Genomic DNA, 24,242 nt, shown 5'->3' on the forward strand with positions numbered 1-24,242 from the left:
ATGTAATTAATCAAGCTGCGTGTGGGCAATGAGGGGAAACTGCACACTGTCAAGTGCACAATAGACAGGATTCCATTTTTGGCAAGGCAGTCACGGTGTTCAGAGAACCACCCAGGAGGCTTTATAAGCCTAATAATGAGAATGTTCCTCATTTGACAGAAACCATAGCAATGACTGATAATAATATAGTAGAATATTTACATAGAATACAAATATTAACATCAAATAATATACCTCTTAGGGGATGAAATACAAAACCAAATGATTAAAATTATAGTAGATGCAATGATCATGATTATTTTGTTCGACCCAAAACAATGTTAATTATTTCTCAGTTACTACAGATCCAATCTTCATGTAAACCACGTAGAATTTAAACATTTACTGTTAGATCTTTGCAGATTTTCAAAATACAGATATTTAGTCCAGTAGACACATGGATCCAAAAGAGTTATATACATTTTAGTAGACTTGTTTTTTTTTAAGTTTTGGCTGCATTGGGTCTTTGTTGCTATGCGTGGGCTTTCTCTAGTTGCGGTGAGCGGGGGCTACTCTTCGTTGCAGTGCACAGGTTTCTCACTGTAGTGGCTTCTCTTGTTGCGGAGCACGGGCTCTAGGTGCACAGGCATCAGTAGTTGCAGCACGTGGGCTCAGCAGTTGCGGCATGCAGGCCCTAGAGCATGCGGGCTCAGTAGTTATGACTCGTGGGCTCTAGAGCTCAGGTTCAGTAGTTGTGGCACACAGGCTTCGTTGCTCCGTGGCATGTGGGATCTTCTTGGACTAGGGATTGAACCAGTGCCCCCTGTATTGGCAGGAAGATTCTTAACCACTGCACCACCAGGGAAGTCCCAGTAGACTATTTTTTAAAACTTCATCTAAATAAAACTATTTTGAAAAGCCAAGCATAAATAATAGTGTCACAACTATGCATGGAAAACATAATGGATCGTAAAAGAGGGTCTTCAAAAAAGAATATTTAGGCATTCTTGGTTACTTGAGAGTGTGCATTATGTAAGTCTGATAATGAAGAATTCAGGTAAGTTCTTTTTTGATACCACCATATTTTATATTATCCAAGAGCTAACAACTATTTTTCAGCTTCAGTGAAACACTAAAGTGTAAACACAAGTTGACATGTTTATTAGCTATGCTACAAGATAGTCAACTTGACACTACCATGCCACCAGAAACACAGCTGGAGGTAGGAGGCTGTACTCTTAGAAACTATGGGCGATATCGATGAAGGCGTCTATTCTAGAGACAAGTCAGAGTTGCACTTTCAAATATTTCCTTCGTAGAGTCATGTACCACAATGTTCACTACAGCTCTATTTAAATAGCCAGGACATGGAAGCTATCTAAGTGTCCATCGACAGATGAATGGATAAAGAAGATGTGGCACATATATACAATGGAAAATATTCCATTGCTACTCAGCCATAAAAATGAACGAAATTGGGTCATTTGTAGTGAGGTGGGTGGACCTAGAGTCTGTCATACAGAGTGAAGTAAGTCAGAGATAGAAAAACAAATACCGTATGCTAACACATATATATGGAATCTAAAAAAAAAAAAAAAAAAAAAAAAAAACAATGGTCATGAAGAACCTAGGGGCAAGACGGGAATAAAGACGCAGACCTACTAGAGAATGGACTTGTGGACATGGGGAGGGGGAAGGGTAAGCTGGGAAAAAGTGAGACAGTGGTATGGACATACAAATGTAAAATAGGTAGCTAGTGGGAAGCAGCCGCATAGCACAGGGAGATCAGCTCGGTGCTTTGTGACCACCTAGAGGGGTGGGATAGGGAGGGTGGGAGGGAGACGGGAGAGGGAGGGAATATGGGGATATATGTATGCATATGGCTGATTCATTTTGTTATACCGCAGAAACTAATACACCAGTGTAAAGCAATTATACTCCAATAAAGATGTTTAAAAAAAAAGATGTTTAAAAAAATATTGCCGGGCTTCCCTGGCGGTGCAGTGGTTGAGAGTCTGCCTGCCGATGCAGGGGACACGGGTTCGTGCCCCGGTCCGGGAAGATACCACGTGCCGCGGAGCGGCTGGGCCCGTGAGCCATGGCCGCTGAGCCCACGCGTCCGGAGCCTGTGCTCCGCAACGGGAGAGGCCACAGCAGTGAGAGGCCCATGTACGGAAAAAAAAAAAATATATATATATATATACATATATATATATATATAGCCTTTGTGAATTTATTGCTCAGAATGAATCAGGCATGATATTTGAAGTAAAATTAATGTTATGAGCAAAATCATGCAAGCATCAAATTCAATGTATATAATTTTCTTGAAAATTTCAAAGGGATTAATACATTTTGGAAGAAAAATTAAACAAAGATGTTTAAAATAATTGCTGATGATAAACAAATTGCAGCTGCTTGACATTGATACCAACTTATCCAATGTGAATACTAGTGGAAAAGAGTAAAAAGACCAATTTTGGCTACAAACTCCCTGATCAAGTGGGTCTACATTTCCAAATTAAATCTCAAAATCAATGTATTTTTTCTATATTAGATATAATAATATCACCATTAAAAGAAAGATTTATCATACTGAAGAAAATCATGGCTTGAACTATTGCAACGATATAAACGTTTTCCCTTGAAATCAATTAATGGCCCAGTACAGACTTGACATTGAAAGGAGGACCTTAAATTGTTTTCTCACATCAGACACCAGTGGAGAATATCGCTTTTTAAGGTTAAAATGTATTAAAAATGACTTAATGCCTACAACATCTCAAGAAAAAACAGATATTGGAGCAAATAAACAGCAAAAGAATTTTACTTCCAAAAGAACAAAATGTATAACTGTATTACATCTGTTCTAGTTCCTGTTGCTAAGAAATAAATAATATATTAGCCATATAAAGCTTGTCTAAGAGAAAGAGTACTTTGTTCAAATCTATACAAAGGCACCTTAAGAATTAGTCGCCGCCCTGGAGTTAGGAAGACAGATGCACACAGGTCCAAGTTCACACTTTCTTTTACCATGATCCCCAAGGCAGGACAGACCTCCACTGTGCTTTAGCTAAAAAGACCTGAGCAGAGGTCTTGTTCCAACCTGGCTCACATGCCCTTTTCTGAACCAATGATCAGTGAGAGGAGATATCTGCTGCCCCAGATCCAACTCACATGTCCAGTCTATGGCCAGGATTGGGAAGCAGGGGTCAAGTAAGACAGTGACAGCCCTATTCAAGCTACATGGAGTTAGGAGAGGGACGGGACTCTCAAAACGAAGGCAGAAGGTGCTGACACCGAAAGGAAGAAGGAAAATCGTTCAGCGACTAAACCACAACCACTGCTATCCACCAGCACCGCTTACCACTTTGTAATGGAAGTCTGGACTGAGAAATTGCTACCACAGGCTGAGAACAGCCGGCAGTGAACACTTTCTCAGCCCTCCTCCAGAGAAATGACCCACGTGTTGTAGATCAACATAAGACAGGAGTCAACGAAGAATGCAGAATGACCTCATAAATACAGAAAAGTCTCCAGATTAACCTGGGAGAGGAACCGTTTTCTTAACCATATCAGGTTAAGTGTTTTGCCTGATTCACATAAATAAAAAAGACTGAAAATTTACCCTAGAATCCCACTGTCTTCATTTCTGTATATTATTTGAAATTTGTGGCATAACACTGGAATGTTTAGTGAACATTTTATCATTCATCTCCTATATGTGGTTTCAGTCATTCTTTTTTTTTTTACGGTACGCGGGCCTCTCACTGTTTTGTGTTTTTTTTTTTTTGCGGTACGCGGGCCTCTCACAGTTGTGGCCTCTCCCGTTGCGGAGCACAGGCTCCGGACGCGCAGGATCAGCGGCCGTGGCTCACGGCCCCAGCCGCTCCGCGGCACGTGGGATCCTCCCGGACCGGGGCGCGAACCCGCGTCCCCCGCATCGACAGGCGGACTCTCAACCGCTGCGCCACCAGGGAAGCCCAGTCATTCTTAATGAAAACTCTTTGTCATACTGATACAGTCCTAGAAAACTTTTTCACTTTTTAAGTAGATTCACATGAACTTAGCAGATTCTACCAGGACTTACATTTGGATTATGGTGCCAGAACGAGGTAACCAGACCCCTTACAGAACAGTTCCTAAATCATGTTCGTTCTTTTCTGGGTGTGCCATATTCCTCAGTGAGAACTAATGTGCAATATTCTGTTACTGTTTTGTCCCTAGCTCATTAGAAGTTCTGGCCTTGAAAATATTCTTTGGAATCTAGATTTTCAATTGTGTGACAGGCCCAGCGATAGCGTAGGAAAACAAAATGAACTCTGATTCAAGTTTCCAGTCTCAGTTTCACCATTAACTTATGAACTCTCATGTATGCCACCACCTTCTCTATGCCTTTGGGTTTTGCCCAAATTTTAAAAAAGAATAATAGCATGATTTAGCAAATATTTATTAACTGCCCTGTATCAAATGTGCAACATACAAAATGCACCTTCTCTGCTAATAACGGGTGTTACGAGCTTGGGCAATTCTATTTCTTCTTTGGGTCTCAGTGGAGCCACAAAATGTGGATTTTAAGTGGCCAGTCTCTAGGAATCTCTGATCATTACAAAGCATGGTAAAATAGTGGTCAAAAGAAACAGACAATGGATGGGAAAATTATTTGAAAAGCAGAAAATCTTTCATAACTCCTTTTCAGTGATGATACGAGAGCACTGGAGAAACTTACGTATACCATCATTTTTGGCTGGCAGTTTCTTTTCATAAGCATATCTTATCCAAAGCCCACTGACATTTATACCTAGTAGGGATTATCCAGTTCGAAGTGGTGCAAAGACAGAGTTCATTTATATTAGTCAGGCTAAAATTGGACATTTTACATAATCAGCATTAAATTGGGGACTGTACTCCCTTCCACCCTTCCGTTTCAAACTACAGTCCTCCCTCAGCATCTGCGGGGTATTGGTTCCATGAGCCCCCGCAGACCCCAAAGTTCACAGATGCTCAAGTCCCTTATGTGCAAAGCAGAAATAGAGTCACCGATATAGAGAACAAACTTAAGATTTCCAAGGAGGGAAGGGGGAGTGAAACAAACTGGGAGATTGGGAATGACATATATACACTGCTGTGTATAAAAGAGATAACTGATGAGAACCTACTGTACAGCACAGGGAACTCTACTCAGTGCTCTGTGGTGACTTAAATGGGAAGGAAATCTAAAGAAGAGGGTATGTAAGTACACAGAGAGTGGATTCACTTTGCTGTACAGCAGAAACTAACACAATAGTGTAAAACAACTGTACTCCAATAAAAAATTAATAAAATTAAGTAAATAAAAAATGAGATATTTTATAAAATGGCTTAGAACAATGAATGCACCTGGCCCTCCATATCCGTGAGCTTCACATCCATGGATTCAACGAATCGCGATTGAAATTTTAAACTTTCAGTTGGTTGGATGTGAAAGTTGCAGATATGGAGGTCTGACTGTCCTCAGTTAGCACTATTAGCACGCAGTTGCCTGAGCGAGTAGGCCCTCCCATAAGGCTGTTCTCTCTTATCCCCATGAATCAATCTGAACTAATTCGAGCTAGTGTTTATAATCAGGCCAATTTGTTTCTCTTTCAAGTTTAGAGGTTGGTTTGAAAACGCTTTGAAAGAAAGAGGCAAGGTTACTGGCACTGAAAATAAGAAAACATAAAAATCAGTTTTTACACTTGTACACATCCTCAGAACTATAAAGGGAAAGTATAATTCATGGAAAGCATCTACCTTCTGACAGGTAATAATGATAGCTAATGAGACTGACATTTACACTGTTCAACAACAAAGTATTTTCCTACACGTGACGTATAATTAACACAACTTGCACACAAATCACACACACAAAATCATCAAAGTATCAAGACTTATGATGAATAATGTCCTCCAAAGGATTCTGTTCAACTCCCCTCGTGTCCTATAAGGAATTTAAAGGCTATTTTAACGTTTCTTCTTCATTCTGCTACGTAAAGATAAATCAGATCACATTGATGAAAACTATCAATTCTTTCATCCTGGAAGGAAGGAAAGAGGGAAGGGAAAGGGAAGAAAGGAAGCAGGAAGGGAGGTAGAATAAAAAGAAAGGGTAACATGAGACTTTGAATAAAAACCATTTAAAAATGTATGTTACGTTCCATAGAGTAGGAATAATGTCTCATTTATGTTTTGATCCTTTTGGGCTTTCTTTATATAAGTTGTATGTTTTGTTATTATGTGGTACTCCCTTTATTTCTAGTAACATTTATTTATTTGTTTGTTTTTCAAATATCTTTGGATCCTTTTTACGTTAGCAGTAGAGAGAAATAATGCTAGAGTAATAATGGACTTTTCTATATGGTGAAGGCTAAGCCCTTCACAAGTCCATGTGGAATTATAAACACCAAGTGTGACTGTACACGTAAATAGAGTAAAAATGTTAATTTTTTGTTTTGCTTTGAACTTTATTATTTTATAACTTTAGCAAGGTATTTAGCAAAGACTTTAAAATGGACACTGATGCAGGGGAAAAATAAGGCTGAGAAAATAAACAGGAACCATGATTTACATTGTTGAACGTGTTAGGGAAGGTTCTAGTCAAACCCGTGGTCGGGTTGGGTTCTGTATACTTTTTCATTCCCTCCTCACTAACTTCCCAGACTTCCCATACCAGGAGTCAGCTTTGCCATCAGCACTGCCTCTTCTGCAGCTTCTCGGCCCCAAGTCCACCACAGTCCTCCTTCCTGCCTCTCCTTTTCTAAGAACGCTACATTTCAATGATCATATTCAACATTTCAACTTAACGTGCACTTGTTAGAAGACAGCCTGCTAAGAGGGGCTGTTTCTTTTTCGGAAACATTTCTTTCTTTACGTCTTTCTTGGACCTCACCAGATTTTGAAACACAATTATATTCCAAAAAGTTCCCTGAGGTGTCATTTGTGCTCAAGAACCTGCACGCAGATCCAGTGTTTCGTCAGCTGATCCTCTACCAATTCCATCCAGCCCCAGATTTTGACTGGATCAATTTCAACGACTCACATCAGGTTTTTTCACTGTTCCCTACATATGGGATGTTCATGCTCACCCTTGTGCCTGTGTAATTCCCCCATCCAGTCACCTCAATCTTCGTTCAACACGTAATCAACCAAACATTTACATATAAATATATACACATTCATCTGCTGAAGTATAACTCGCAAGTTAGAGTGCATCTCCTTAATGAAGCCTCACGCCATTAATTATCTAGTTCTTGTCATATCTGCTTTACCAGCTTGTAATGGCACTTGTTCATTTGACGTTTTATTCATGATTTGCTACTGTTGAAACATTTTATGTGAATTGCAGCTACTTGGGCCCTCACCTGAAAGCATTCAAAGTTTTTGAACTAAGACGTAATATGACGGGAGCTGCATTTTCTCCTCTAATAGGATGGATAAGAATTGGGCTGCCGTGCCATTCCCCTGCTTAAAATCCTTCAGGGGTGGGTGTCCTATAGATTTCAGTGAACGATGATCAGGCATTGACCTGCCTTTACAATCTTTTCTACTGCAAATTCCTGCCACCCTTCCCCTCTGCCCTATGGAAATATTTCTAAATCCATGAACTCATCAGGCCTGCAGGATAAAAGGTGGAGGAAGAGCAGAAAGGAAGGGAAACCCAGAGCAGGCAATTACCTTAGAAAAAGACAAAATGTTCTCTGCATAAGCCATATGCTCTGAAAGATGATAAATAACCTGAAATGAACCTGAACGCCATTGGTAAGTCATTGATCTACTGAACAATAAAAGGGAGTTTGTGTGCATTTAGTAGGTTAACTACTGAAGACGGTTGGGGTTAGATGATAAAAGCCTGAAGAAATGTCTAGCTAACAGAATTTACCATTTCATTTGGAAATGAGACCTGAAAGAAAAATTCCCACACGTATCAGCAACTACATGTCTGCAGCTTTCTACTTAAGAGGGAATTTAAATTTTCACTGTACTACTACTTAACACACTCCTTTCTATAAAACACTAGTACATCTCTACCTTTCTCAAATTTTTATTCTGGAAAGCTGAAACTACTATACCTTCTGAGCTACCTGAAAGGGACACTCAGACTCATTCTGGTGGCGATGACCAGTGTAAGAACAACACACTATAAAAAACAAAATAGGGCTTCCCTGGTGGCGCAGTGGTTGAGAGTCTGCCTGCCGATGCGGGGGACGCGGGTTCGAGCCCCGGTCCGGGAAGATCCCACGTGCCGTGGAGCGGCTGGGCCCGTGAGCCGTGGCCGCTGAGCGTGCGCGTCCGGAGCCTGTGCTCTACAACGGGAGAGGCCACAGCGGTGAGAGAACCGCGTACAGGAAAAATAAATAAATAAATAAAAATAGCCTCCATAGGAAATAGTTAGAAAGCTCCCAGGCAAGTGTGGCTCAGTGGCTTAAGGGAAGAAATGGCAGGTGACAACCTACAACCATGCCCAATCCTCGTCTCAATAAAACCAAAAAGTTGAGGAAGAACATCCAAAATAATCCTTTACTCCCCGGAAAAAGACACCCCAAATGGCCAAAGGCCAAGAAACAGCTGGGAGAGATCCTGCTCAGCTTGCATCCACTCTAATCTTTTTTGAAGACAAATTTTGTCATGTTTCTCCTTTTCAAAAAATACTTCCCGTTGTTCTTAGGTTAGGACAAAATTTGTTATATGAATCCCAAAGCCCTATGTCATCTCGCCCTGAACTGTCCAATACAGTTGCTACTAACCCCATGTGATTATTATTTTAAAATCAAATAAAATGTAAAATTCTGTGCTTCACTTGTATTAGCCACATTTTAAGTGATCTGTAGCTGGAAGCCTGGCAGTGTTCTGTTTCTCGATCTAGTCACATGGGTGTGTATTCACTTAGTAAAAATTCACGGAGCTGTACATTTATCTTTGTGCACTTCTATATTTGTACGCCCTACTCACATTATTATAAAAACTTTAAAATGCATTCGTTTCTTTATTTAAATGCTTGGCTTCTAAACTAATGGCAAGGCTTTCCTTCTAGTTTAAGATGGTAGACTAAACACATGAGTTCACCTCTCCTCTTTAAGGATGGCCCATTGAAAGGACACAAAAGGTGTATTTTTAAGGAATAAACCATAGGAGGGCTGAAAAACTAGAAACAGGGCTAGCAATGGAACAGAAGATTTCAGATTGTTAGAGAAAACAAGTCAGGAAAAGTTTTATCCCCCAAACCAGAAGTAAGAATGGCCCTTTCCAAAGAGGTCCTTAAGAGCTGGTAGGTCAAAATCAGTGACCACAAAGAGTGGACAGTGGTGACAATTGAATAGATAATTGCTTTTGGCATAGCTGAATCATTTAGGCAACTTTCCCTCCCTTCCAGCCTCCTTCTATTCAAAGTTTATGAAGCAGAGTTTTTAAGCCCTCAAGGATAAAACTCAAACTTGTTTTTCTACCTGGGAGAAGATTCAATGTATTGTTGAAGGCTGTAAGAAAAGCAGAGAAGAGCCAAGGCCAAAGTGAGCAAAGCCTAACTGTTACCAGTGTGGTGGTAATACTGTCCCATTGCATAGTCACTGAAGAAATTATAGGAAGAGAAGGCAGCTCCATCCAGTGGTGAAACACATCAAAGCACTCCACCCCAGAGTAAAGCTCTACTTGTTAAAGTAATGATGAATCTTCTAACAGGCCTGGAAAATTTATAGCATCTAGAACTAGCCCTCCCATTTACTAGGGTGACATGTTAGGGAAACAGAACTACACAATTTCAGAAGAAATGCACACTAAATGCCTCCAATCTTTATTCAAAAATATGAACTAAAACAAGCCTTCCAGATACTTAAGGGAAACTAATAGCACAGAAAGGGGAGAAAATGCCATCATAGAAAACAGAGGTAATCTAAGGAAAAGAATAAACTTTAAAATATACAAACGACAAGAATTTCTGTTGGGGAAAATAGATAGCCAGTACTAATGAGGAGCTAAAATAACTAAGAGTGATACAAAACAACAACAACAAAAGAAATTAATTCAAAATTGGTCTTGGAAGAAAAGAGAGGGAAATTTCCAACAAATGAAAATGGGAACTAAAAAACAGAACAATAAATAAAGATAGTGCTGTGGATCTAGGGGGTTATCACATCAAGAAATCGATTTTCACAAATCACTTGGGTTCTAACATCCATGCAGGAATAGAAAAAATCTTTGATGCACAAATGTGTAGTAACTGGAACTCAGTCACCTGTATAAAACCAGGATTTTCAGAAGGCTGTTTTCTCAGTAAAAGAGAGACCAGAAAAATATTGCTCAGTAATATGTAACAAGGAAATTTATCTTTGCTCAAAGCTTAGGGTTAGGGGAAAAAAATGTGTTAGAGCCATATGGGAATTTGGAGTCAGAATTTAATCTGTATGGTGAGAGACTCTCAACGCTAAAAAATAATAAAATCTGTCCACAGTCTGATCACACCTCATCTGGGTGTCTGGCAGAAGAAAACCTAAAACTTTTCTGTATCACCCCTTCTACAAACAGGACCTAAGAACTGTCACAGGAAAACCAAAATCCACTGAAGATGAGTTCATAATCAAAAATTACAAAACATTCAAAAATGATTGAGCATGAGTAAGAGTCAGGAAATACAACAAACAAAAGGATTCGCATCTCAAGAACTTAAGATAATACTCTTAAACAGATCAAAATAATTATATTTAAAATAATGTAAATGACAAAAGGAGGCAGAAACTATGAGAAAGATATGACACTATAAAAGTGAATAATCAGATTCTAAAATGAACCACATGTAACAGCTAGAAATGGAAAATATAGTCATTGAAACTTAAAATTAAATGGATGGATTGAAGACTAGATTTGGTACAGTTGAAGAGGTAATTAGTAAAATGGAAGCTGGATCTGAGGAAAATACCCAAATATAGCACAGAGATACAAAGGGACAGAGGATAGTAAAGAGAGGTTATGAGGCAAGGAAGGTAAAATGTGAAGACCCAATGCATATCTAAGAAGAATTGCAGGAGAATGCAAAAAAAAAATTTTTTTTTTTTAAAAAAGGAGAGGCAATGTTCAAAGAGATCATGATTGAGGATTTTTGAAAATTGATGAATATACGAATTCTAAAATAAGAGCAAGTATTAAAGAAAAATTTTTTAAAAAGGAAACTCACAACTTGACCAACTGTACATAAACTGCAGGACATCAAAGCAAAGAATATCTTAAAACCAACCAAGGACATAGGACAAATTACCTCTAAAAATAGATGGGCAACAAGGAGAGCTCCCCAAAACAGTCAACTGACATCTCCAAAGTGCTAAACTTTATTTCAAGAGAAAGAGCTGAATAGGCATTTTTAGGCCTTCAAAGACTAAACTTAGCAAAATATTCTCACTGAAAGAATTTGTAAACAACAGACTTTGAGGAGAAAGAAATTGGACTCAAAAGAAATGGGTATTTACAGAAGCAATAGGAAGCAAAGAAATTAATAAACATGTGGGCAATTTAAAAATAAAACATTGTAATTTATTTTGAAAGTATTACAATTATGCCTATTATTAAAGCACACTAAAGTCATCTATATCAGGTATCACGATAAATATAAATTAATTAAATTCATCTGTGTGTGGGAAGGGTGTGACCCACGGAGATTAAAGGGTTTATAAACCATTTTAATAAAAGAAGGTGCTACAAAAAAAGCAATCAAAGAATGAGGAATAGACTTGGGAATCTAAGAATGGTGATTGTTGAAATTAAAATTAATGAATAGTGTGAATAATAGACCAGACAATTCTCAGACCCAAGCTAGTAACTAAGAAATAAAATCAAGGAAATATCCCATAACATAGATTTATTTGTAGACCTGATATATGCCACAGAGTACATATTTAGCTCCTAGTATGCACCAGGCACTGTTTTAAGCACTTGAAATTACCAAACAATCTAATAAGATGTTATTAGTCCCATTTTACAGATGAGAAAACTGAAACACAGAACAGCAAAGCAATTTTCCAAAAGAGTGAAGGAAAATAACAAAGAAAATTTCAGAAACATAGAGGATAGATCCCCAAATTCTAATATGTAGGAATAAGAGCTCCAGAAGCCAAAATTAGAGACAACAGAAGGTAGGACATGATTAAATAATAGATATTATCCTTTTTAACTCAAAAAAATTTATTTGCATTAAAAAACTTAGTGTGTATTTTGATTAAAAGAGCCTATCACATATATTCATGGTAAATGGAGAAAATGTCTATGCCAGTAAATGGTCTAACTTCTAATAACAAAGAGATAAATCAAGAAAGTTTCCAGAGTGGAAAATGTGGTATCTTACAAAGAAATGGATATCAGACTTCTCTTTAGCTGCAACGTGTGGTAGAACAATATGAAATAATTTCCTCTCCCCGTTCTGAGAGAACAGTATTAGAAACTATCAATTGTAAGAGAAAAAATAAAGAGAGGAAAATATAAAGATATTTTGGGATTTGCAAAGCAAACTAAAAGAAAATTACCTTTTATGCACCCCTATAAAAAAGTGCACAAGGGCTTCCCTGGTGGCGCAATGTTTGGGAGTCTGCCTGCTGATGCAGGGGTCACAAGTTCGTGGCCCGGTCTGGGAAGATCTCACATGCCACGGAGCAGCTGGGCTCAAGTAAATAAAATAAAACCCAACTATTCTTAGGGGGGCTTCCCTGGTGACGCAGTGGTTGAGAGTCCACCTGCCGATGCAGGGTACACGAGTTCGTGCCCCAGTCTGGGAAGATCCCACACGCCGCAGAGCGGCTGGGCCCGTGAGCCATGGCCTCTGGGCCTGTGAGTCCGGAGCCTGTGCTCCACAGCAGGAGAGGCCACAACAGTGAGAGGCCTGCGTACCTCAAAAAAAAAGAAAAGAAAAGAAAAGAAAAAAGTGCACGAGTAGATACTTACCAGGAGAAATAACAGCAAGAAAAGCTGATAAAAATAAAGGATTCCTTTGGACTATGAGATTGGGTTATCCACCTTAAATAGTAGAGGATTGGTAATATAAAATTGCATTCCCTTTCTTTATGTGTCCGCTCACATCAGTTATTTCTCCAGTGTATAATATTTACATCATAATGTAAATGCACTTCAAATGATTTTAAGAATAAGCCTATAGAAAAAAAGCATAGAAGACACACAATACAGAATACCTATTATAAACTTTGTTAATGTAAAAATAATAAGTACTAAAATAGAAGATGGGGGAGAGGAAAAGAATGTAGAGGTAAATACACTAATAAATACTGTCTGAGGTTCATGTACCAAGAAATGTCAGTCTAAATTTCAGCTTAGGCAAGTGTAGTTTATGTTGAATCATAATTATAAAAAGAGCTAAAAAGCAGAAATTGTTCAAAAAGAGTTATCTTTAGGAGTGGGGCTAAGGGTAGCTGTAGGAGAAGTGAGATTTTAGTTTTTCATTTTAGATCTTTCTTATGTTTCGAATTTTTTTTTACCATTTGCCAGCAAAAATATCACAATGGCAACTCCTGTGCTCTCTATTGAAAATCACTATTTTTAAAAAGTTCATTCTTCCCTTGATTTTCATAGTTGTTGCATTCATAAAAATATAACAAATATATTCAGTATATTGAATATATATCAAATATATTTGAATATATCAAATATATTCAGTATAAGTATTTTGTTTTCATGTGTAAAATGGAGTTATATTCTAGCTTTGGTAACTATAAACAGAATTTTGACCTAAATGAATGTCTAGTGGGACAATCAAAAGTCACATATGATGTGGGGCAATTTTTACTGTGTGGGGTTCTCCTATGCAGGACATCTCACCTCCCTGGCACTGCCCAATAGATGCCACTTCTCCCTGTGAGAACCAAAAATTCCCCCCAGATTTTCACAACGTCTTTCAATGGGTTGTTATCACCTACATGGAGAGCCACTCTTTAGAGGAGTAAAAAGGGAACTAATATATTTCCAAGAGTTAAGCTGAGAATATGCCTATCTTTTATCATCTTACCTGTGCAACAGTCTTATGAGGAAAATATTATTTTCCTTATTTATAAGCTGAGAAAAATGAGATATTACACAATTTACATTTTAATATTGATTCTTTTATTTATTCCTGGCATCATTCTAGGTCTTCAAAATACAGTGATGGAAAGAGAGATGAAGTCTCAGTCTTGGAGCCAACATGTACGTTGGGGAGACTGACAATAAACAAGTCAGTAATAACTAATGTGAAGTTGGGAAGTGATAGACTCTAATTGGTAACCATAACATAGATATTTCTTGTTTAGAAAGGCAGCAGGTGCCACTCCTTGGAACAAGGGAAAAAGATCTTTTGTGTTTCCTTTAACACCTGCTTAATTATAAGTCAAATGTTTTAGTGCTTGAAATACTCAAAAAATACCTCATTCTAAAGAATAACAGAATTTGTATTATTAGGGATAGATACATATATATCTATATACACATGTTTGTATATATTTCAGGAGAAGAAATACAAATAAATTACAGAATAAAACGAGCAGAGCTTTTAAATGTTTTACACTGTCCTGTAAAAAAGTTTATGAGTATAGTTGGAATTGACTTCTATGCACAATTCTGCAAATCCCTGAGCACTTTTGAAATAGGGGGAGAAAAATATCGTAAGCGTTAAAAGGTGTCACTAAGGCTAATGTAACATGAGTCTCAGCTCTGGGAGGGTTCACCCTGAGTTACTCTCGCTGAGCCAATTAAGCACCTGCAGTGCAGGGACTGAGGACAAAGGGCTCCCACAAGCCACCCCGAAGCCTCGAGACACGTCCCCTGCCACTCGTGGCCAGAGGAGGAAGATACGTGTGATTAGGGGAGACAAAGAGGGGGCGAGTCTAACTGGGAAAGTAAGAGCAGCTTCCACAGAAGTGCTAAAAATAATGCTTTTAGTGCTTAATTTACTTTTATTTTCAGAAAATTTCCCTAGAGCTGCAAATCATTCTCCTTTATTTGTAGTACAAAAGACTGAAAAAAGAAAAACCTATGTTTGTGGTGCTCTGAGTTTAATGGACCTCCCATTTTACGTTTTTGCTCTATCTTATGTTAAGGAAAATGTCAGACATTTCTTTATATTAATAAAAATTAATTAAAGAATAAAATCATAAATAGGAAGTTGGTTTCTGAAGGAAAAAAATATATATTGCCCTTAAAGTTTATTTCTACAAACTGCTTAAAATTCAAAACTAAAACTGTATTATATTATACCTTTCAGTGTAACCAGATAGTGTGATTCATTTCAATGAAACAAACTAAATATTTAAATGATCCACTTACTCAAAAATCACTCGTTGTTCTCTTTTTTAAAAATTCTTTAAAATTTTGATTTTATAATCACCTTGAACTTAACTCCTTTCTAAAAGTCTTGCAAATCCACCAAGCTAATGCAAGAAAATTCTGGTGGATGAGCAGGAGGAATCTTTCCTGCCAAAGTCTAGGGGAAGGCATAGTGGATCCAGAAAATGCCTCACTTACCAGACAAATGTTGTTGGTCTTGCTTGATATTGTATTTCTTTTGTGTGAGTTTTTTTTTTTTTCTTTTCAGAGCTTTAATGTAAACTGAATTTTCTGGAAATGTTATTATTGTAATTATACTGAAGAAATATTGTATTATAGTCTTATTTTTAACTTTATAAAGATGTGATTTCCACTTTGGTAAATCATGCCATCAGTGGGTCCACCAGCTGCTTGTAGTAGACAAATTTGGACAGAACACAAGCTCATCAAGACACATCTGCTGCTGCTGTCCCATGTGTGGTGATTCTACACACAGGTGCCAGAATCGGTTTTCTTCCTATGTCTTCCACAGAAGTTTCAGTACTGCAGTGTAGCTGTGCCTGAGAATTTATATCTCTAAATGCCAATTTGTTTATTATACATTGTTTTCTTTAGATAGATATAGATATAGGTTATACATTGTTTTCTTAGATATAGATATAAATATTTAGTAATTATGGGTACAGACAGGTTATGTTACCTATGACAGTGTTCATTACAAATTATGTTAGGTCCTATAGAGTTAATTGAGTTTGAACATCACACAAGCACATATGTGAATTATATCCATTTTAAAATGTCAATAAGAAACATTTGAATTCATTGCATTTCAGAGATTAGGTTATGGATATATATATATATATATATATATATATATATATATATATAGTTACATAGGTATATATCTTCTTTGTCCATTCATCTGTTGATGGACCCTTAGTTTGCTTCCATATCTTGGCTACTGTAAATAATGCTGCTATGAACATTGTGGGTACATATATCATTTTTAATTCATGTTTTCATTTTCTTTGGGAAAATATCCAGAAATGGAATTGCTGGATAATATGATCATCCTATTTTTAGCTTCTTGAGGAATCTCCATACTTTTTTGCATAGTGGTTATTCCAACTTACAATCCCACCAACAGTGCATGAGGACTCCATTTTCTCCACATCCTCACCAACACTTGTTTTTTCTTGTCTTCTTATAATAACCATTCTAACAAGGGTGAGGTGATGTCTCGTAGTTTTGATTTGCATTTTCCTGATGATTAGTGATGTTGAGCATCTTTTCATGTGCCTATTGGCCATCTGTATATCTTCTTTGGGAAAATGTATATTCAGATCCTTTGCCCTTTTTTTATATTGAGTTGTATGAATTCTTTATGTATTTTGGATAACTGTGTGTCTTTTTTTTGTGCCACTACCATACTATTTTGCTTACTGTAGCTTTGTAGTATAGTTTGATATCAGGACATGTGATACTTCTTGCTTTTTTCTTTATTAAGTTTGCTTTGGCTTTCCAAGATCTTTTGCAGTTCCATATTATTTTAGGATTACTTGTTCTAGTTCTGTGAAAAATGTCATCAGTATTTTGATAGGGATGTGCGTGAGCTTTTTAATTAACTGCTTAGAACACACTGAAGTCATACTGTGAGCACTTATCGAGCAGGACAGAGGTATAAACAGAAAAGATCCATGACCATAAATTGTACCCAAATCCTACTCAGCCATCTTGTAAAACAATATTGCTGATTATAAGAGAACCAGGAAGGAGGATACAAATGTCTCAGGGGAAACCATCGTTATGAATAGAAAAAGAACTAGACTCCCAATCCTGCTATCTGTGAGTTTGCAGCATTGCTATGTTACAAAGAATAGCAACCAGTTTATGATAATTGGTACTATTTCCTAAATAATTTGTAATATTATGTTCTATGCAATCCCCTTATATTTTAATGGAAATACACCACCATAACAATTATTATTTTATTAAAAATATTTACACATATCTATCTGCAACTTACACTCTTTGATCTCAGGAGAGAAAAAAGCAGGCTTTTAAAATATTCATTGACTTTTGCTACCTTTTTGGCCCTTAAGAAATATTATTTTATTTTAATTCCCTCTGCTGATCCTGACATTCAGTGTGCACTTTCAATCAGAAGCACAAGACATCTAATTGGTAGATAATGTCTGATGTATTTAGCTGTCACACTGAGACACAGACAAGCCTTAGAAGCATGAACTCTATCTGTTCAAATATAGGTTTAACACTATGACTAGAATTTTATTTTATTTTTTTTTATTTTTTTTTTTTTTATTTTTTTTTTTTTTTTTTGTGGTATGCGGGCCTCTCACTGCTGTGGCCTCTCCCGTTGCGGAGCACAGGCTCCGGACGCGCAGGCCCAGCGGCCATGGCTCACGGGCTCAGTTGCTCCGCGGCATGTGGGATCTTCCCGGACCAGGGCACGAACCCGTGACCCCTGCATCGGCAGGCGGATTCTCAACCACTGCGCCACCAGGGAAGCCCAGAATTTTATATTTTTAATAAACAATTACAGATTATATTTGGTTGTGGTTTTAATGCAAATCTTCCCATATTGAAATCCTGTTCTAGATCCTCAGAGAAGCAATATAAAGAGGGGATTGACAGTGCAAGAGTTTTATTAGGGAAAAAAGGAGGAGCTAAAAGAGCTGTCAGACAATGACACAAGTCTGACCCCAGGGGAGGAAGCAAAGGAGAGAAGAAGGAGGAAGGTTGAGTGGAAGGAAGCATCCAGACGGCCATGCAGTCCAATGAAGGCTTGGCAAGAACGTTTGGAAGTCTGGAGCCAGAGTAGGCCATTGGAGGGCCCCATGTGTTCAGTAATAGGTGTGTCCCAACACCCTGGTCACTTACAGTCACTGGCTGGAGCAGCACAAACATGGGAGTGGGTCTCAGAGGATAGCCGCTGGGGCTCTTGGTCAGTTATAATCCCCATAGCTGGAGGTCAGCAAGGCCCACTCTCATCACTGTCATGATTGTCTGCCACTGAACCTTTGGAAAACTATTTTTCCATAGTTTTGAGATATATGATTTTGACAAAACTGTCATTACATCAGCTTTTCAAAGTGACATATTTTTAAAAATTTTTTATTTTATATTGGAGTACAGCTGATTAACAATGTTGTGTTCATTTTAGGTGTACAGCAGAATGATTCAGGTGTACATATACATGTATCTATTCTTTTCAAGTTCTTTTCCCATTTAGGTCATTACAGAGTATTGAGCAGAGTTCCCTGTGCTGTACAGTAGATCCCTGCTGGTTATCTATTTTAAATATTGTGATGCCAGATTTTGTTAAATCTCATAAAGATTCTAACAAAAGCCATTGTTAATCCATGAGTCATATTGAATTAATTGTGATATCAGATACAACAATAACAATGTGTTTTACTTCAGATATTTTCATGGTGATTTAAATCAAGAAAACTTCTCAATTTAAAACAAGTGGTGGAGACATATAAATTTAAAGAATTATTGAATGTGGTTTTATAAAAGCAGGTAAGAAGATAAATGATGCAATGGGATCAAAATTACATATCCTTTTCTTTAAAATCTATTATTTTAGTCAGTTACCTTCTTTATTTCATTTGGTTTTCCAGAAAGCACATGAATCTTGTTATATCTAAAAGCATGATAAACATTCTCAAATGCCATAGAAATTTGTGACATCCCTAGAAAACATCCTAAGAGAAAAGAAGTAACAGTACTAAAATGTGGCGAGCATTGCCCTCTGAGGAAGGCGCCATTAAGACCCTCATAAGCCTCAGGGACCAATTGTATTCTCCTTGGTATGCATCCTGGACTTTATGGTATGAACGTAAAAAAGGAGATGGTCTTTGGCCAAATCGCTCCAGGGACCTGCTCCGTTACTGGGAGTCCCTGGTTGTTCCCTAAAGCTAGGAAAAGCAACCCTGGAGGGGAAATTGGTGCCTTTGAGGGAGAAGCCGAGAAGCCAATCAACCAGCTGATGCCGATAAGGCATGACTAAGCAAATTCCCTGCTTTAGGGGGATATAGATGGCTATGCTTTGTTATTAAACTTGCCTTGCAACCATCAGTTGCTTGTGCCCTTCTGATCCCATACCTTGGTGCGTTCAGTTCCCTACCCCCCTCGTCGATTGTTGCTACACTTTGAGGACCCGCCGCGGCTGGCAGCACTAAAACAACTCAACCACCTCCTTATAATGACTAATCTATTTTCATTTCTTAAAGTAGCTAGAGAATAATAAAAAGACTTTTTAGCAAGTCATCTGTATGTAACAGAAGAAAGCTGGCCATACTTTCCTAACACATTTAATAATGTACACCTACTGATTTATGTTCATCAGTCCTAACCATTACTGTCTGGGGTATTTTGCCTCCAGAAATGTCCTTGTATTTTTTTAAATTGTAACTGATAAGTGATTTGTTGTATTTTTTAAAAATATATTGACCCGAAATTAGTTTTTCTGAGTCTCTCCCATGTAGAGATGTTGTTAAACTTTTGTTTGATTTTCTCCTGTTAATTTTTCTCTTGTCAATTTAATTCTTAGACCAACCAGAAGAACCTAGAGGGGTAGAGGGGAATTTCTTCCTACCCAACAGCTGGGATGAGAATGTAATGCAAATTTACTGGCTGGACACTACTTGCCCCAAAGCTGCTGCAGTAAAAGAAGATGGGCACCTGACAGAAGCCAGCAAGAGGTGAGAATTCCTACCACATAAGTCAGTCTTTTGGATCTCTGCCTGCAGGGTCTGTTGGAAACAAGAGTGGGCCTTGGTGCTCTGGCCAGGTGTCAGGTCTGAGCCTCCGAGGTGGGAGAGCCGAGTCCAGGACATTGGACCACCAAAGACCTCCTGGCCCCACATAATATCAATTGGCGAGAGATTTCTCAGAGATCTCCATCTCAACACTAAGGCTCAGCTCCACCCAACGGCCAGCAAGCTCCAGTGCTGGCTGCTCCATGCCAAACAACTAGCAAGACAGGAACACAACACAACCCGTTAGCAGAGAGGCTGCCTAAAATCATACTAAGTTCACAGAAACCCCAAAACACACCACCAGATGTGGACCTGCCCACCAGAAAGGCAAGATCCAGTCTCACCCACCACAACACAGGCACCAGTCCCCTCCACCAGGAAGCCTACAGAAGCCACTGAACCAACCTCGCCAACTGGTGGCAGACACCAAAAACAACAGGAAATATGAACCTGCAGCCTGCAAAGAGGAGACCCCAAACACAGTAAGTTAAACAAAATGAGAAGACAGAGAAACATGCAGCAGATGAAGGAGCAAGGTAAATACCAACCAGACCAAACAAAGGAAGAGGAAATAGGCAATCTACCTGACAAACAATTCAGATTAATGATAGCAAAGATGATCCAAAACCTTGGAAATAGAATGGAGAAAACACAAGAAACATTTAACAAGGACCTAGAAGAACTAAAGAGCAAACAAACAATGATGAATAAAACAATAAATGAAATTAAAAATTCTCTAGAAGGAATCAATAGCAGAATAACTGAGGCAGAAGAACACATAAGTGACGTGGAAGATAAAATAGCGGAAATAAGTGACTCAGAGCAGAATTTTTAAAAAGAATGAAAAGAATTGAGGACAGCCTCAGAGACCTCTGGGACAACATTAAATGCACTAACATTCTAATTATAGGGGTTTCAGAAGAACAAGAGAAAAAGAAAGGGTCTGAGAAAATATTTGATGAGATTATACTTGAAAACTTCCCTAATGTGGGAAAGGAAATAGTTGATCAAGTCCAGGAAGTGCAGAGAATCCCATACAGGATAAATCCAAGGAGAAACACACCAAGACATGTATTAAGCAAAGTATCAAAAATACAAAGAAAAAATATTAAAAGCAGCAAGGGAAAAACAACAAATAACATACAAGGGAATCCCCATAACGTTAACAGCTGATCTTTCAGCAGAAACTCTGCAAGCCAGAAGGAAGTGGCAGGACATATTTAAAGTGATGAAAGTGCAAAACCTACAACCAAGATTAATCTGCCCAAAAAGGATCTCATTCAGATTTGATTGGAGAAATTAAAACCTTTACAGACAAGCAAAAATTAAGAGAATTTAGCACCACCAAACCAGCTTTACAACAAATGCTAAAGGAACTTCTCTAGGCAGGAAACACAAGAGAAGGAAAACACCTACAAAAACAAACCCAAAACAATTAAGAAAATGGTAATATTAACATACATATTGACAATTACCTTAAATGTAAATGGACTAAATTCTCCAACCAAAAGACATAGACTGGCTGAATGGATACAAAAATAAGACCCATATATATGCTGTCTACCAGAGACGACACACACTTCAGGCCTAGGGACACGTACAGGCTGAAACTGAGGAGATGGAATTCCTCACATTCTAGGCAAATGGAAATCAAAAGAAAGCTGGAGTAGCAATTCTCGTATCAGACAAAATAAACTTTAAAATAAAGATTATTACAAGAGACAAACAAGGATACTACATAATGATCAAGGGATCAATCCAAGAAGAAGATAGAACAATTGTAAATATTTATGCACCCAACATAGGAGCACCTCAATACACAAGGCAAATGCTAACAGCTACAAAAGGGGAAATCAACAGTAACACAATCATAGTAGGGGACTTTAACACCCTACTTTCACCAATGGAGAGATCACCCAAAATGAAAATAAATAAGGAAACACAAGCTTTAAATGACACATTAGACAAGATGGACTTAGGTGATAATTATAAGACACTCCATCCAAAAACAACAGAGTACACTTTCTTCTCAAATGCTCATAGAACATTCTTCAGGATGGATCATATCTTGGGTCACAAATCACACCTTAGTAAATTTAAGAAAATTGAAATTGTATCAAGGATCTTTTCTGACAAAAACACTATGAGACTAGATATCAATTACAGGAAAAAAATACTGTGAAAAATACAGACACATGGAGGCTAAACCATATGCTACTAAATAACCAAGAGATCACTGAAGAAATCAAAGAGGAAATCAAAAAATACCTAGAAACAAATGACAATAAAAACACGATGACCCAAAACCTATGGGATGCAGCAAAAGCAGTTCTAAGAGGGAAGTTTATAGCAATACAATCCTACCTCAAGAAACAAGAAAATCCTCAAATAAACAACCGAACATTACACCTAAAGCAATCAGAGAAAGAACCAAAGAAATTCCAAAGTTAGCAGAAGAAATCATAAAGATCAGATCAGAAATAAATGAAAAAGAAATACAGAAAACAATAACAAAGAACAATAAAACTAAAAGCTGGTTCTTTGAGAAGCTAAACAAAATTGATAAACCATTAGCCAGACTCATCAAGAAAAAGAGGAAGAGGACTCAAATCAACAGAATTAGAAATGAAAAAGAAGAAGCAACAACTGACAGTGCAGAAATATGAAGAATCATGAGAGATTAATACAAGCAAATATATGCCAATAAAATGGACAACCTGGAAGAAATGGAAAAATTCTTAGAAAAGCACAACCTGCCAAGACTGAACCAGGAAGAAATAGAAAATATGAACAGACCAATCACAAGCACTGAAATTGAAACTGTGGTTAAAAATCTTCCAACAAACAAAAGCCCAGGACCAGATGGCTTCACAGGTGAATTCTATCAAACATTTAGAGAAGAGCTAACACCTGTCCTTTTCAAACTCTTCCAAAATATAGTAGAGGGAGGAACACTCCCAAACTCATTCTACGAGGCCACCATCACCCTGATACCAAAACCAAAGATGTCACAAAAAAAGAAAACTACAGGCCAATATCACTAATGAACATAGATGCAAAAATCCTCAACAAAATACAAGCAAACAGAATACAACAGCACATTAAAAGTATCATACACAATGATCAAATGGGGTTTATCCCAGGAATGCAAGGATTCTTCAATATACACAAATCAATCAATGTGATACACCATATTAACATACTGAAGGATAAAAACCATATGACCATCTCAATAGATGCAGAAAAAGCTTTTGACAAAATTAAACATCCGTTTATGATAAAAACGCTCCAGAAAGTAGGCATACAGGGAACCTACCTCAAAATAATAAAGGCCATATATGACAAACCCACAGCCAACATTGTTCTCAATGGTGAAAAACTGAAAGCATTTCCTCTAAGATCAGGAACAAGACAGGTTACCCACTGTCACCGCTATTACTCAACATAGTTTTGGAAGTTTTAGCCATGGCACTCAGAGAAGAAAAAGAAATAAAAGGAATCCAAATTGGAAAAGAAGAAGTAAAGCTGTCACTGTTTGCAGATGACATGATACTATACATACAGAATACTAAAGATGCTACCAGAAAACTACTAGAGTTAATCAATGAATTTGGTAAAGTAGCAGGATACAAAATTAATGCACAGAAATCTCTTGCATTTCTATACACCAAAAACAACATTTCTGAAAGAGAAATTAAGGAAACACTCCCATTTACCACTGCAACAAAAAGAATAAAATACCTAGGAATAAACCTACCTAAGGAGACAAAAGACCTGTATGCAGAAAATTATACAACACTGATGAAAGAAATTAAAGATGATACCAAGAGATGGAGAGATATACCATGTTCTTGGATTGGAGGAATCAACATTGTGAAAATGACTCTACTACCCAATGCAATCTACAGATTCAACGCAATTCCTATCAAACTACCACTGGCATTTTTCACAAAACTAGAACAAAAAATTTCACAATTTGTATGGAAACACAAAAGACCCCGAATAGCTAAAGCAATCTTGAGAAAGAAAAACGGAGCTGGAGGAATCAGGCTCCCTGTCTTCAGACTATACTACAAAGCTACAGTAATCAAGACACTATGGTACTGACACAAAAACAGAAATATAGATGAATGGAACAGGATAGAAAGTCCAGAGATAAACCCATGCACATAA

The sequence above is a fragment of the Kogia breviceps genome, chromosome 1 (assembly GCF_026419965.1).
Source record: "Kogia breviceps isolate mKogBre1 chromosome 1, mKogBre1 haplotype 1, whole genome shotgun sequence".
Classification (NCBI taxonomy): Eukaryota; Metazoa; Chordata; class Mammalia; order Artiodactyla; family Physeteridae; genus Kogia; species Kogia breviceps.